This window comes from Polypterus senegalus, chromosome 4 (assembly GCF_016835505.1).
Source record: "Polypterus senegalus isolate Bchr_013 chromosome 4, ASM1683550v1, whole genome shotgun sequence".
NCBI lineage: Eukaryota > Metazoa > Chordata > Cladistia > Polypteriformes > Polypteridae > Polypterus > Polypterus senegalus.
Window position 1 is genome coordinate 102,430,849 of NC_053157.1, and position 15,071 is coordinate 102,445,919.

A 15,071-nucleotide genomic window follows, 5' to 3' on the forward strand; every position below is an offset into this window, starting at 1 on the left:
CTGTTTTTCTCCATTTACTGTAATGGAGATGAGCTTGAACGCCGTGGGGGCGGAGTTTCGTGTGACATCATCACGCCTTCACGTAATCACGCAGTACATAGAAAACCAGGAAGACCTCCAAAAAGCGCTGAAGAAAACATGCATTATATAATTTAGAAGGCAGCGAAACAATAAGAAGCGGCGAGTGACATATTCAACCATATTTATGAGTTCTGCTACTTCGGAAGCAAAGCACGATGTAAACCTACACTTTAAATTAAGTTCATAGACAGGCTGCGCTGGCGTTTGTAATTTAGTGCCTGCCCATATAAGGCCGTCCGTCAGCGGCAATCCAATAGCAAACTCCCACTAAATATTCACGGGTTAAGGACTGTGCTTATGCAGAGGAAGATGAGATGGTCAGGGTGGTGTTTGGTACAAACTCAGCGAAACTGCGAGAGAAAGTTTTAAGTGCCAGGACTAAGGTAACATTAAATACAGCCATGGACATAGCACGAGATGGCACCAGCACAGCTGGGAACTTCGATGCATGTACACCGGCGGCTCACGTGAACTGGCGCAGTGCACAGATAAAAGCAACAGTTCCAAAGAGCTGAACAAAACCGAATTACACAATTGAAAAGGCAGCAAAAAATATGAAGCGTCTGATACATACAAGCATATTCATAAATCCAGCTACTGCGGAAACAAAGCACACGGTGGAAAAAGTCAATGTCCGCTAAAGGAAGACAGTGTAAAAAACCGTGCATGCAGTGTGTCAGGTCTCAGATAAAGAAGAAGACGAGCTGTTTATTGATGCAGTAAGAAACGAATCGATGAATGAAACCTGTCATCTTTACAGCGATTGACAAACACGGAATGTAACTTGAACACAACACATCCTACAAATACGAACCTGATTGAAAGAAATAATGATAATCAAATCCTTGATGACAGCAACACTCAGTAACACTCACAAAACAAATACTGTATATTGACAGTCATGTTACGTTATTTTTAAAATGTTCCCTTTTCTTTTTCTAGCTTTTTAACACACTACTTCTCCGCTGCGATACACGGGTATATATATATGTATATATATATATCCCGATCTACATACTCGAATAATGGATACTTTATTAGCCATCAATGATTGTTTTGGTAAAGCCATACTCAGTGTATTCATTAGATGAGCGGTAAAAAGTAAGAGCGAGGGAGGATGACTTATTGAGGCATGCAGGCTGTAGTGCGTCAACTCTATCTGAATTGCGCGATCACATTTAAAAAAATATATATTTTCAAGTTCTATTTAGTCCATATGTGTCACACTCAAGGGCCGGGCCACATCCGCCCGGTGTAATTATATCCGCCCGAGATCATTTTATATACTGTATTATTGTTATTAATGGCCGGGTATATGAAGCGCTGGTAACACAATAAACTACAGATCCCATAATGCAGCGCTTCAGCTGCCTTGCCAACACTTACGCGTTAATCAAGTCTAGCTTATGATGCTGCAAGTTATTGCGAAGCTAGCTCACACGATGCTGAAGAGAAAAGTTGATTCTGAAAATAGAGCCTTTAAAACCGATGGGAGGCTGAGTATATGTTTACTGAACCCGTGTGTCTCATTTGTGGAGCTAATGTGGCTGTAATTACAGAATTTAATCTAAGACGGCACTATGAGACAAAACATCAGGGTAACCTGAAAGACCTGAATGCAATGCAGAAGATACAGAAAGCAGAAGAATTAAATAAGAATCTGACACTTCAGCGGACGTTTTACCCGTGCACAATCACAAAGTGATTTCAAGTGAAGCTGCTTTTATGGGAGACACAAATGCACCAGTGCAACTTGCCCCACTTTGCCTGTTGCCAAGTAATGTTAAACCAAGTCGTCACTACGGTGTTCCCAAATCGCACTTTGCTGATAAACTGCGCACTGAGTTTGCACGGCGCTTTGGTGACTTTGAAGAACAAAAAAAGTCCGTCTACATGCGGCTCGAACCTTGTGCATGTTTGGTAGCACATATCTGTGTGAGAAGCTCTTCTCAGTGATAAAGACTAACAAAACAGCACACAGGAGTCGCCTCACTGATGAGCACCTGCAATCCATCCTGAGAATCTCCACAACACAGAACCTCACACCAAACAGAAACGAACTTGTTGCCAAAAAGATGCCAGGCGTCCAGCTCTAAAATGACATATGAGCAAAGACAACTGAATGATTTGATTTGTTATTGCTGAAAGGAACACATTTTATTTATATTTCCAGGTTTTGTTATGCAGCATGTTCATATTTGAATTTGTATAATTTTGACAGGATATATTTTTATGGAGAGCAAAATCTTTTGGGATATTTAAAATCTAAGTTTATTTTTTATATAAAATTACATAAGAGTAAAGAAATTTGAATGTTTGTTCTTTTAACGTTTACTTTATTTCTAACTTGTATAATTTAGACAGGATATATTTTTATGGAGAGCAAAATATTATAAGTTGTTTAAGGTTTGAGTTGATTTATTCACGAATAATATTCCTGTCTGTTTTTACCATTCCTACCAAAGATATTTCTGTCGACTAAATAAAAATTCCTTCTATTTAAAATTTAAATAGAACTTGAACAAATACGATAGTTCATAATATCCACGCAGACTTGCATGTAAGAGCGGGAGTTATCCGTTTTAACAAGCAGCGTATTGCACTGATACGAAATAGCTGTGTGTGTATATATGTGTGTGTATGTATATATATGTGTATATGTATAGATATGTATATATATATGTTTGTGTGTGTGTGTAAATATATATGACAGCAATACTCATCACTCACAACAGTGACAAAACAATTACATTGACAATCATGTTACCTTATTTTCAAAATGTTTCCTTTTCTTTTTCATTGTTTCTTTAACACACTACTTCTCCGCTGCGAAGCGCGGGTATTTTGCTAGTTTAACATAAATCCCTTTTGCAGCCTGGGAAATTATATGAGTGGCTGCCCCTAACCTTTTTCCTGTGTTGAGAGTGATTATTTCACAGTGGCGTAGTCGGATGGATCATGGCCTCCTTTCAGAACCAGAAACCAAATCAGAATTATGCCTCAACACATCCTCAAATCAGCCAAACAAAAGAAGGTCAGGTAGGAAAGTCCCGCATCACCATGCTGGGGTTGGTCAATGTGTGTTAGCGTGTGACACACTATAGAGTGAGAAGATTAGCAGCACACCACACAGTAGGTGTCTTGTAGTGCAGGACCAACCGGAATTAGATTTGTGAGAAGTCAGACATGGAGACACAGACACAAAAAGGTGGTATTTCCAAACAAGACTGGGTTTATTTACTGGTGCAACAAAACAACAAAAATACTGTCCCAATCAAAAATACTGAGCAATATATACTTTGAAATTTCCAGTCCCTAAAAATGAGAAATACAGATAAAAATGTATATGCACAAAAATTTGGTAGAAAAGGAGTTCAGGAAGAAACTACACCAAGTTCAAAGAATTCCAAAAATATTTACAAGAAAAAAAACAGTATATATAGAAGAACAAAAAAAACAAAGTGTACCAAAACACCAAAACCCAAATCTATTGGTGTAGTCAGCAGGATTTTTGTTCCAAAAAATTTCTGAGGAACAAGACCTTCATACCGTCCTAGCCACCGTAAAGGAGGAACTCCAAACTCTGAAAATACAGGTGGGAGATACAAGGACCCTACTGGCAGAGTTGGAAGCACGGGCAGCGGCAGCAGTTAAGACGGAGAAGGCTGGGTCACTACCCCTCCAGCTGACCTACATAACTGAGGGGGATGACATTGAAAATTATTTTTTGATTTTTGAAAGAACCACTAAGCGTAATGCATGGCCATGGTGGGAGTGAGCTTACCTTCTGGTACCCTACCTGTAGGGAGCTGCGCAGTGGGCTTATTATGATCAGTCGGAGGAGCAGGCCACCGATTATGATACTCTGAAATCGAAGGTGTACAAATGATACAGCATCTTTTCAGAACAGCAGGAAAAAGAGTGGTGGGAGTGGAAATTTGACCCCAACAGACCCATCCGAACCCAGGCCTTTGAGGTCTGAGGAAAAGTCAGGCGCTAGCTATGGCCATATATTAATAGCACCCAAAGTATGGCCAAAATATTGACCTGTTAAACCTTTGCCAACACCCTCCCGGATTTCATAGCCCAGCAGATCTGCAAGCAGGAGTACACCTCCATGGACGACCTAATGGAATCCAACCCTCCATCCATCAATTATCCAACCTGCTATATCCTAACTACAGGGTCATGGGGGTCTGCTGGAGCCAATCCCAGCCAACACAGGGCTCAAGGCAGGAAACAAATCCCGGGCTGGGTGCCAGCCCACCGCAGGGAGTGCAAACACACACTAGGGAAAATTTAGAATCACCAATGCACGTAACACCTGCATGTCTTTTGACTGTGGGAGGAAATCGGAGTACCCGGGAGAAACCCACGCAGACACGGGGAGAACATGTAAACTTCATGCAGGGAGGACCTGGGAAGTGAACCCAGGTTTCCTAACTGCGAGGCAGCAATGCTACCCACTGTGCCACCGTACCACCCCGTAACAGAATCTGCCAAAGAAAAAAATGCATTTAGTACTCCCAGTGGGCACTGGCAGTATATGGTCCTTCCATTCAGATTGCACAGGACACCAGTGACCTTTCAATGTCTGGTAGATACACTGTTATGGCCCCACAATTCCTAGAGTGCCGCTTACTTGGATGAGTGGTCATTTATTTCGGAATCTGGAAGGAACATATACTGCAGGTTACAGCTGTCCTCACTACACTAGCGAAAGCAGGCCTTCGTATAAACCCATAGAAGTGTTTCTTTAGATTTAAAGAGGCCAAGTATTTGGGCTACCTGGTTGGGGGGATGGTTAAATCACAGTACTACAAAGTTGATGTTATTCTAAATTTTAGTTTATTCCCCGTTTTTCTGAGAGGGCTTCACCCTTAACTGATCTGACAATGAAAAGGGCACCCATAAAGTGGTTTGGGATGATTAGACTGAATCTGCATTTAGTGACTTAAAGATGGCTCTAACGTCAGCACCCATATTAAAAATGCCTAACTTTTCTTTTCCTTTTATTCTCCAGACCGATGCATCAGACATAGGACTGGGGGCTGACATCTGTGACGTCACTTCCGGTTCCTGTACAGTGATGTCACTTCCGGCCATTCCCAATGACATCACTTCTGGCTCTGTTATAATGACGTCACTTCTGGCCAATCCCGATGATGTCATTTCCGTCATGTCGCTTCCTTCCACCATTTTGTTTGACTGTATATAAAAACGTCTGATAAACGAATGTGTGATCAGATTTTGATTATTTTTGACCAACATTTCTCATCCTTGTCCATCGTACAATATACGGGGTCATTCCCCAAACTCTTTTTGAACATCTTCTTGTGACTTATTTCACCACATTATATAAATACCTCCACCAAAATAAAGCCAAACTAGGAGATATCTATAATATATACAAGAAATTTACAAAAATAAGGCACTAGCCACTGTTTGGTATACTAATTGAAAAAAAGCTATACCAACCACACTATCCACACCACTGAGTCTAAAGACAACCCTTATGAGGCAGGAAGTGCCTCTTATAGTCTGGGCATAAATCTTCATCCAATCCCACAACACGTTGCTCCCTTTTACCAGTGGTGACTGACGCAGGTGCTTTCTGCGCAGGTGCTCCTCTCAACCTTTGCAAGGAATGTAATAAATCAGGTTAGCGGCCTTGCTTGTACATGAGCAAGCACGAGTGCGAACTAGAGCGCATCCTGACGCTCCCTTGAAAGATCTGATGTGCACTACAAAAGTAAGGACCTCTTGGGAATTCCTTCCTCACACTAATGCATGCATGCACATTCTTACCTAAAAACACTTCATCCCTCTCTTTGCCAATAGCAGGAGAAAAGAGATGCTTGCCTTTATGACGGGGTATGCACAGCGTTCTCCAGCCGGCCTGACCTGGCGATGTGCCTGACCCGTCGCCGGTGTGCCGCTGTGCCACTGCATCAACCTGCCGAAGACAATGAACGCAAAAGCGCACCCTGCACTTAATAACTTAAACAAGTAAGTGCTTTAATGTTTGTTTTGAAGTTGGCTTTACCCTATTCATAGGACTTTACTTTAAAGTGGTAATGCCTGGTAGGCAGATTATCACACGACGGAATAGGGAGCACGCTCCAACCCAGATCTCTTTAAAAGGGACCTGGGACCATAGGCAGAGGACCTACAGATGAGGACCAGGTCCAGATGGGAAGATTTTGGGGATTTATTTTGGTCTGTCAGGAATGGAGACCACTCACAAATTTCCAACAAAGGAAAGATCCTTTGGAAAAGGTGACGGTCCCTCAGGTTGGCAGGCCAGGGGTACATTGGCCTGGGAATTTAACCCAGACAAAGTCATTAAAAAGCAGGCATTTAAAGTTCGGGCCAAAGTCGAGTGTTGGCTGAGGCTGGATCAAAACAGTGCCTGGCAAATAATGGAGAGAAGGTACCCTACTTTGGAGAACCAGAACCAGAACAGGACCCATGTGAACCTAGACGGGTGTGTGTCCCTACTTTTGAATCACTTTCCCACATTGGCTGGCTTCAGTGAACCCTGATACACAGCGAGGAACCTCACAAGGTGACAAATGGGTCTGCGGGGGAATGCAGAGGGGGTGGCAGCGTGCTCTAGTTAATCCTCTGCCCTATGCACATACAGTACTAATGATCATAAATGAGCACAGCGTTAAATCTTTATTGGATTCCGGCAGTAATATTTCCATTGTTTCTCGTCTCTTAGTTTTACCGCGACAATGGCTGAAAGTAAAGTTCAGTCTAACCTGTATCCACGGGTACATCTGTTATTATGAGTCGTGTTATACTGTATCTCTCATGATGGCATCTTAAAAAAGTTTGTGGTAGCAGTTCTCGATAATCCTCCATTCCCCATGGTACTGTGTAGAGATTGGTCAAATAATAAATCTGGTATCACACTTGCTAGTCCCACACCGGCCCTAGGTCTAGTCATGGATGCAGAAACAGCGTCCTCAGCTGCCTCCACGCTGTGTACACAGCCGGAGGAGAGAAGGAGTTCAGCCTCTAATGATGACGTGGTGATGGCTGTCACAGCGCATTACATCATCATCATATGCTGTGTCAACACGGGAATACACCACACCCCTTGAGGTTGAATCTGGTCCTCTCACCCGTTTGCAGGCTCAATTTAGGCAGACCCTGGCTTCATTTAAAAGGGAGCAATGGAATGATGACTCCCTTAAATTTGCAAAAAATTCAATATTTCTGATAGACGGCCAACGCACACAACATCCCATGCCACAGGGGCCCCACTTTGTATTAAATAACAACCTTTTGTATCAGGTGAAAGAACACAAGGTGGAGGTGAGGTGACTGTTGTTAGTACCACAGATTTACTGGCTTCTGTGAACTAGCTCATACCCACCTCCTGAGAGTTAATCTGGACTCCGAGGAACACCTATTTTTTTGGCCCGGGATTAATGAGGAGGTCCACCGCTTTTGCATGTCTTGTCCAGAATGTCAATTGTGGCAGATTCCTAGGCGGGACCGTGCTCCTCTAGTTCCCTTACCCTTAATTGACGTCCCTTTTGAGAGAATTGGGGTTAACCTGGTGGGACCCCTTGATCCCTTGGCCAATGGACATAAATATATAGTGGTCCTGTTAGGTTATCCTACCCAATATCCTGAAGCTGTTCTCTTCCACTCAGCAAAGCTATTGCACGGGAATTGGTAGGGGCCTTTGCACGAGTAGGTATCCCTAAAGAAATCCTGACAGATCAAGGGATGCCTTTTACCTTTGGGGACTTTCTGGGATCTAAGTTACTAAAAATAAAACATTTAAAGACCTTGGTATATCATTCTCAAGCCAATGGTCTAGTCGAGAGGTTTAATAAAATTCTCAAACAGATGCTATGCAAGGTAGTCAATGAGGATGGAAGGAACTGGGATCAGCTCCTCCCCCTCATCCTTTTTGCATATGGGGAAGTCCCACAAGCCCCCATGGGGTTCTCACCATTTGAACTATTATATGGACGACAGCCTCGAGGTATATTGGACATGTTAAAAGTGGGGTGGGGGGAGGAGGCCCTTCCCTCTACAAATATACTTATATATAAATATATATTGTGCAATTACACAATACATTTGAAAAAAGTAGACCTATTCTTGGACCTTGGTACATCTCTCCGGGAGTTCCACCTGGGGGATTGAGTCATAATATTAGTTCCTACCTCGCATTCCAAATTACTGGCACATTTGCCAGGCCAATAAGAAATTAAGGAGAGGAAGGGGCTCGTTGATTGTTTGGTTAAACAACCAGATTGGATTTATAATGTCAATTTGCTGAAACCGTGAAAGGAAAGGGACCCCAATAACTCCCCCAGACAGCCCTACTCACTCTTTGCTCAGAAATTATACCTTAACTTCTGTAATAATCTGACTTGCCAACAACGGAAACAGCTTCAAGCAGTTATCCTGTCTGTGCCAGAGGTAGTGAGTGAAAAGTCAAGATGAACCTCCCTGGTTCTGCATGACATAGTGATAGAACCCGGGGTTATAGTCAGAGAACGCCCATATCGACATCCCGAGGAATAAAGGAATTTATTCAATAGAAGAGAGCAAATATTTATAGATGATGATGACTGCCTATTAAGTCGATTAATAAATTTCCAAGCACTATCTTCTTGGAGCTCTTGATATCACTTTTAAGATGAAATGCAATAAGGTATGTATATTACATTATACAGATACATTTTAACTTATTTTAAATAATGCATACTATTAATAATTAATCATGTGAGCATGGATTTGCAGCAGTAGCAATGAGCTGGTGCCCCATTCTGGGATTGCTCCTGCCTCACTCTGTATGCTTGCAGGGACTGGCATGACCCTGAATGGATAGATGGATAGAATAATTAAACATTGTGAAATAATCAGCCTCAACACAGGAAAAAGGTTTGGGGCAGCCACCTGTATAATTTCCAAGGCTGCAAAAGGGTTTTTTGTTATATAGCACGGCTCCAAGACCTGTGTCTGAAGCGTCCATCTGGAGGATGAAAGGTAGAGAAAAATAAGGTGCTTTCAAAACTAGAGCTGACATAAGGGCATGTTTTAGGTCACTAAATGCAGCTTCTGTTGTGCATTCCATACTACATGATTCGGTTTCCTCTTTCTTGTAATATTGGTCAATGGCATTGCTCTCTTGAAAAAATGGGGTACGAACCAGTGATAGTAACCCACTAAGCCGAGAAAGGCCTGCACTTGCCGCTTGTTCATCGGACGAGGCCAATTCAATATGGCATCTATTTTGGAGCTTTGTGCTCTGACTATACCCCGGCCCACTAGGTAACCTAAATATTTGGCTTTGATTAATCCAAAGTAGCATTTCTTTGGATTAATATGAAGACGGTTTTCGCTAGCGACTGCAATACAGCTTTAACCTGCTGTAGTTGTTCCTCCTAGGTGCTGGAATAGATGACAACGTCATCTAAGTAAGAAGCACTATATGAATTATGAGGAAGGAGCACTTTGTCCTCCACATGTTGGAAGGTTGTACAGTAGGTGCCCCATGTAATCTGAATGGAAGAATATGATACTACCAATGTCTGCTAGGGGTACTAAATGCAGTCTTCTCTTTTGCGAAACCTGCCAGGCCCCTTTGTCATGTCAAAGGTTGTCCTAGCTGCTTGAGGAGGTCGTCCACTTGTGGCAAAAGATACACATCGAATTGAGAGACTTGGTTAAGCCGAAGTCATTCCAAAACCTTCAACTCCCGTCAGGCTTTCTGACCAATACGATTGGACTGGACCAGGGACTATAACTCTCCTCTATAACACTTAGATCCAGCATTCATTTGATCTCCAGCACCACTTCTGCCTCTCAGGGTTGAACCGCCAGTCTCTACACCACCTCGCCTTCTGGTCCGCAGAGATACCATATCTCTTTAGGATTTCGGTCTTCAAAACATCATATTCAGTGGCTTCCTCAGACCCATGGTCATAATAAGCCTTTTGTGCATCCCCCTTTAGGAAGGCACCTTTATGTTAGTCCACTCCTCACATGCCCAAGAATGACAGCGTGCTGTACGTTCAAAAATTAGGAGATACAACTCTATATTGTCATTCTCCTGAAGTGGCACCAACACCTGGGACGGGAGCCCATACGCGATCCTGTTGGAGGGAGATGTGGGCTTGAGTTCACTCATCCGACTCAGCAAGCAGTGACTGAATCTTATCCAACTGTAACTTAACTTCCTAAACCTCAGTGGCTAGGTTAAAGATGACTGAAGTGAGGTCCTGCTCTACTGATATTTTCAAGCAAAAATTCTGCCGACTGTGCCAATGTGGTAAAAAGCAGACAACAGACTGAAAAACTGCCAAAATAAAAAAAAAACATGTTTTTACAGGCAGAGTTCAAAATGGGACTGGCTAACAGGTTAACAACTGAACTTAAATATGATGGCGAGAAGGAAGAGATGAAGTATGTGACAATGTCAAACCAGTAGATACTTATAAATTCACACTTGCCTGGCTTGCAATGGAAAACAAATTTAAAGTTTCCTTGTATGCCCTGCTTTGTGCTCTGCTCAAAACTAATTATCATCAGTACACCAGTAATCCAGTCAATTACCAAATTCTTAAAATATGCAACCAATGCAGGACACATTTCAAGGTAGAGGAGCACTTATCTGGTGCTCCTGTACACAATAATTATCTTCTTCAGCCTCCTTAGACATCTTTATATACACCATGTATTTGCATATTATGAATAATTACTCTCCAAATTTATCCACCCAGCTACACACTTTTTTCCTCTCTGCAAATAAAAAAAAATTGTTAAAAGAAGCCTTTCCAACTTTCCACACCTCACACCCATATCAATCACAAAGGCCATACTGAATAGTCTTGATGAAGATTCAGACTGTATCTAAACAAAATATAAAAACATTTCAAAGAATCTACCTGTCAAAGATCCCAAGGGATAACAGGAAAGGGACCACTCTTAATGCATCTCAGAAAAGGAGTGGAACTCTGTCATACATAGGACACACTCTAGTTCTATCTGCACCAAGAATTCCATTAATTCTACTGAAGGTCTTTCATCAATCATATTTATTTCTCTTAAGACTGTCCAAAATGTACCCATGGCGAGACACAACCTGTGAGTGCTGCTATCTAGATCCAGCATCATTAGGTCACATGTTTTGGGAATGCACTAAATTAATATCATTATGGACCAAAATCTTTATATGTTGTCTTTATACTATGTTCACTTTAAAATAGGGTTTACATGATTTGCAAATCATTCTATTCTGTTTTAATTACATTTAAATCATCTTTTAAACTTTTTTTGGAAATGGGTCTTAACTGATGATTGTATATCTCAGAATATGTATAATACAATAAGAGTTGAAGATATGTAAACACTGAACCCCACAGCCAAGAAGGACCCAAGAAATAAATTTAACAAGTGCTATGCAAACATTTTCAAAAGAAGTATAACCTAATATGTATAGTCTAAATTTCTTTATTCTATTTGTATGCTATTAGAAAATATATTCTGGCATTTTTATGTAAAGAAGACAAAAATTTCAAGGTGACATTCATATATTTACTAATAACATAGTGTCGAGATTTATTGCATGTTGATCAGCACTTGCAACTAAGAATTTCACTGTATTCACTGTGACCTTGATGACCCAATCAACCTATAATCATTGACAATATGGTAGTTAAGCAGGTAATGTAGAGGTTAGATCATTTTTTATTCTACTGAATTTTAAAAGCATCTTCTGTTTTTAGATGGTTTTCCCCTTGACAGCTGTGGTGTATGGCCAGCCGTTTATCCCGGCCAATACCCCCAAGCTGCCAGGTGGAGCCCTCCCTGCAGTATGGAGGTTCCCCAAAGACCAGCAGGGCATGGACATTGCAGCTTTTATACACAGCCCTGCTGGATGCCATGGGGGCCACTAGGTAACGCTGCAGGGAGAAACAATGGTTATTTACCCTACGCCCCGGAAGTTTGTCCAAGTCACATGGACAAGGGGAATGACGTGCTTCCGGGGTGAAGAAAAGGACTTTTGATCTGACCCGGAAGTGATAGATGAACACGTGGACTGGGGATTGGAACACTTCTGGGTCAGGAAGTATAAAAGGATTGTGGGAGCTCCCAGACGGCGAGCTGAGCTGGGTGGAAGAGTGGCAACGCATCTGGGAGTGGTGGAGAGTATTATTGATTTATTATTGTGATTGTTATATGAGTATAGTGGATGAGAGGGTGCTTTGTGCACTGTGGTGAATTAATAAAGTCAACATTTATAGTTTTGTCTGGAGTCGTGGACAAGGGTTCAAGGGAGCGATAGCGCCCCCTATCTGTCACACAGCCTAACAACATTTACTTGGGTTGACTAGAAACTCTTAATTGGCGCAGTGTATATCACTGCACAACAATTTTTGTGAAACATCTTGCTTCCTGAAAAGTTTGCTGATTGTGACAGGTACCTACTGGGTATGCACAAATATAGTTTTGGTTTTACTGCATCACGTAGGAACTCTGAGAAATAGACATTTATATGTTTACTGACAATAACGTATTTAGTCATGTTTATGTTTTGCATAAGCTATTAAATTCAACAGAATTAAAAATGTTTTGCTCCTGATTTTCTTTTGTATTCAATGTCTGGTGCATAACGTTGCAGTGTCCAACAGTAGACAGCAAGCATTGACGGATTCCAGTTTCCCTGGTATTGTTTCTCCATCGTAGCAATGTCCTGGTGAAACCTTTCATCGTGTTCATCACTGACAGCACCGAGATATGCGGGGAAGAAGTCCAAGTGTGAGTGGAGGAAATGAATCTTGAGTGACATGTTGCACTTCATTGTCTTGTATGCTTTGAGAAGTTTGTTTACCAGCTAAATGTAGTTTGGGACTCTTTAATTGCCCAGAAAATTGTCAACATTGTCTTTGAAAACTTTCCAGGCAATTTTTTCCGGCCCAACTAACAGATTATCAAACCGCTTGTCACTCATAACATGTCTGATCTGGGGGCCAATAAAAATGCCCTTTTTGATCTTGGTGTTAGTTATTCTTGGGAACATCTGTCTTAAATAACGAAATTCTTCATGAGTCCCAGTTTTATGTGAAGAAGAGGCAAAAATATCTTTGCCGGGTCAACAAGCGATTCATGTGCCACATTTTTCTGTCCTGGAACTAACCTTTTACGGAGTGGCCTGTTCTGTCGAGAATAGTACGACTCTTTGGCATGGCAGATGAAACAACAGCACTTTGTATAGCAGAGCTGCAGTCCTAGTAACAGAGCAACGACTTTAAGATCTCCACAGATATTTCAGTTGTACCTGCTATTCTGGACGTGCTTCAGCAAAAGTTTCATATTCTCATACATTTCTTTCATGTGTGCTGCATAGTCAACAGGTAATGAAGGATAAACGTTGCCATTGTGTAGCACAACAGCTTTCAGGCTTAACATTGACGAATCAATGAAGAGATGCCACTCTGTTGTGATCACAACCCAAGGTCAAGAACAATCCTTCAATTTCACAACAGAAACAGAGACTGTCGACTTGTGCAAAAAATTTGGTTATATCATCATCTCGGCCTCGAAACATAGAAATTTTAGTACCTGGTGATAGCAAAAACCATTCCTGTACCCAGCAGCTCGGCCTTTGCTTTTGACAGATCCAAATCTCTGACAAAATCTATCAATTTGGACTGTGTTATCAGATGTGGATTGCGTGATGAGCACGGTTCAAAATTGCATTCCAGTTTCTTCATCTGGGTTGTCTAAGGTCCAATCCTCTGGCTGTTTTGGAATTGGAAGACTGTCGTCATGTGGCAGATTAAAATATTCAATTGACTTCTTGTTTTTGGCAGAGAAACCAGGCACATTAGTCAAACAGAAGTAACAGTCTGTCACATGGTCTTTCTGTTCTCGCCATATCATCAGAACAGCAAACGGCATTGTCTTTCAAGTGCATCTGAGCCTCTGAGCCAGGCACATGTCGCACTGCAAATGTGAGGTGCCCATTCCTTGTCTTGATCACCAATTTTGCAGCCGAAATAGAGATGATAAGCTTTCTTCACAAGAGCAGTCATTCAACCTCTCTTAGGTGCAAGAGTATATTCACCACAGATATAGCAGGATGTATCACGGCTGTTACGACATTGGCAAGACATATCATCCAACACCAAAATGTCATTAGCATCAAGCTTACTTACTGTTATATTGCTACAGATACTATACATACACACTGACTATCTATATTAACCAAATGAGCATGATCGGTGTATGCAAGACACCTTTATAGCATGCTGAGGCAGCATCAAGCTCATTCAGACCTGCCCAGGCCTGCCCAGGATGTCAACCTCCGCAAACACATGCATTTATAATCTTAAAACAGTGAGCCCTGTTTCTAATCACATTTTAGGAACACAACAGAATGAACCTTGCTGTCTATGAAGAAGAGAAGCAAGAGTGTTTCAGGAAGGATACATCACAGATTTTTCAGCTGAAGTGCATTAATTCTGCCAATCAGTAATTGACATTACAGTAAACTGCTGAAGCTCTGAGACATTAGTGCTAATAATTCCAGAACTTTGCTGTTTTATTTAGCTATTCCAACTGTAATTCTATAGATATCATACTGTCAAACATTTTCTACTATCTCTTTTGTTATCCTATTGAATAAACCTCCAAATATTCACAGTTCTGTTTCAGGCAAAATATAGATTTATAAAAGAATACTGTATTTAACTGGCACAAAACCTGTGGTGTGAAACAAGCAGTAACGAATGCTGCATACTGTATGTGTCATTAATGTAAGTATTGTTTTTTTCCAGAAATTTAAAGTCTATGTTTGTAAGCAATCTCTACTTTTTCCCATTGTAGCAATAATTTGCCTTTAAGGTAATAGTCTTGATTAACAGAATGGCACTCAATGCAAACATTCATGTATGTTTTATGCCTCTTGTTTTAGGTCTTAATACTCCTGTAAATTGAGCTTTATGACCAGA

At 41.4% G+C, this 15,071-nt stretch overlaps 1 pseudogene; it reads left to right on the forward strand.

Moving 5' to 3' along the window:
- The first annotated feature begins 3,039 nt into the window (after positions 1 to 3,039).
- The window catches only part of LOC120528734, a 34,848-nt pseudogene continuing 22,816 nt past the window's right edge, over positions 3,040 to 15,071 (forward strand).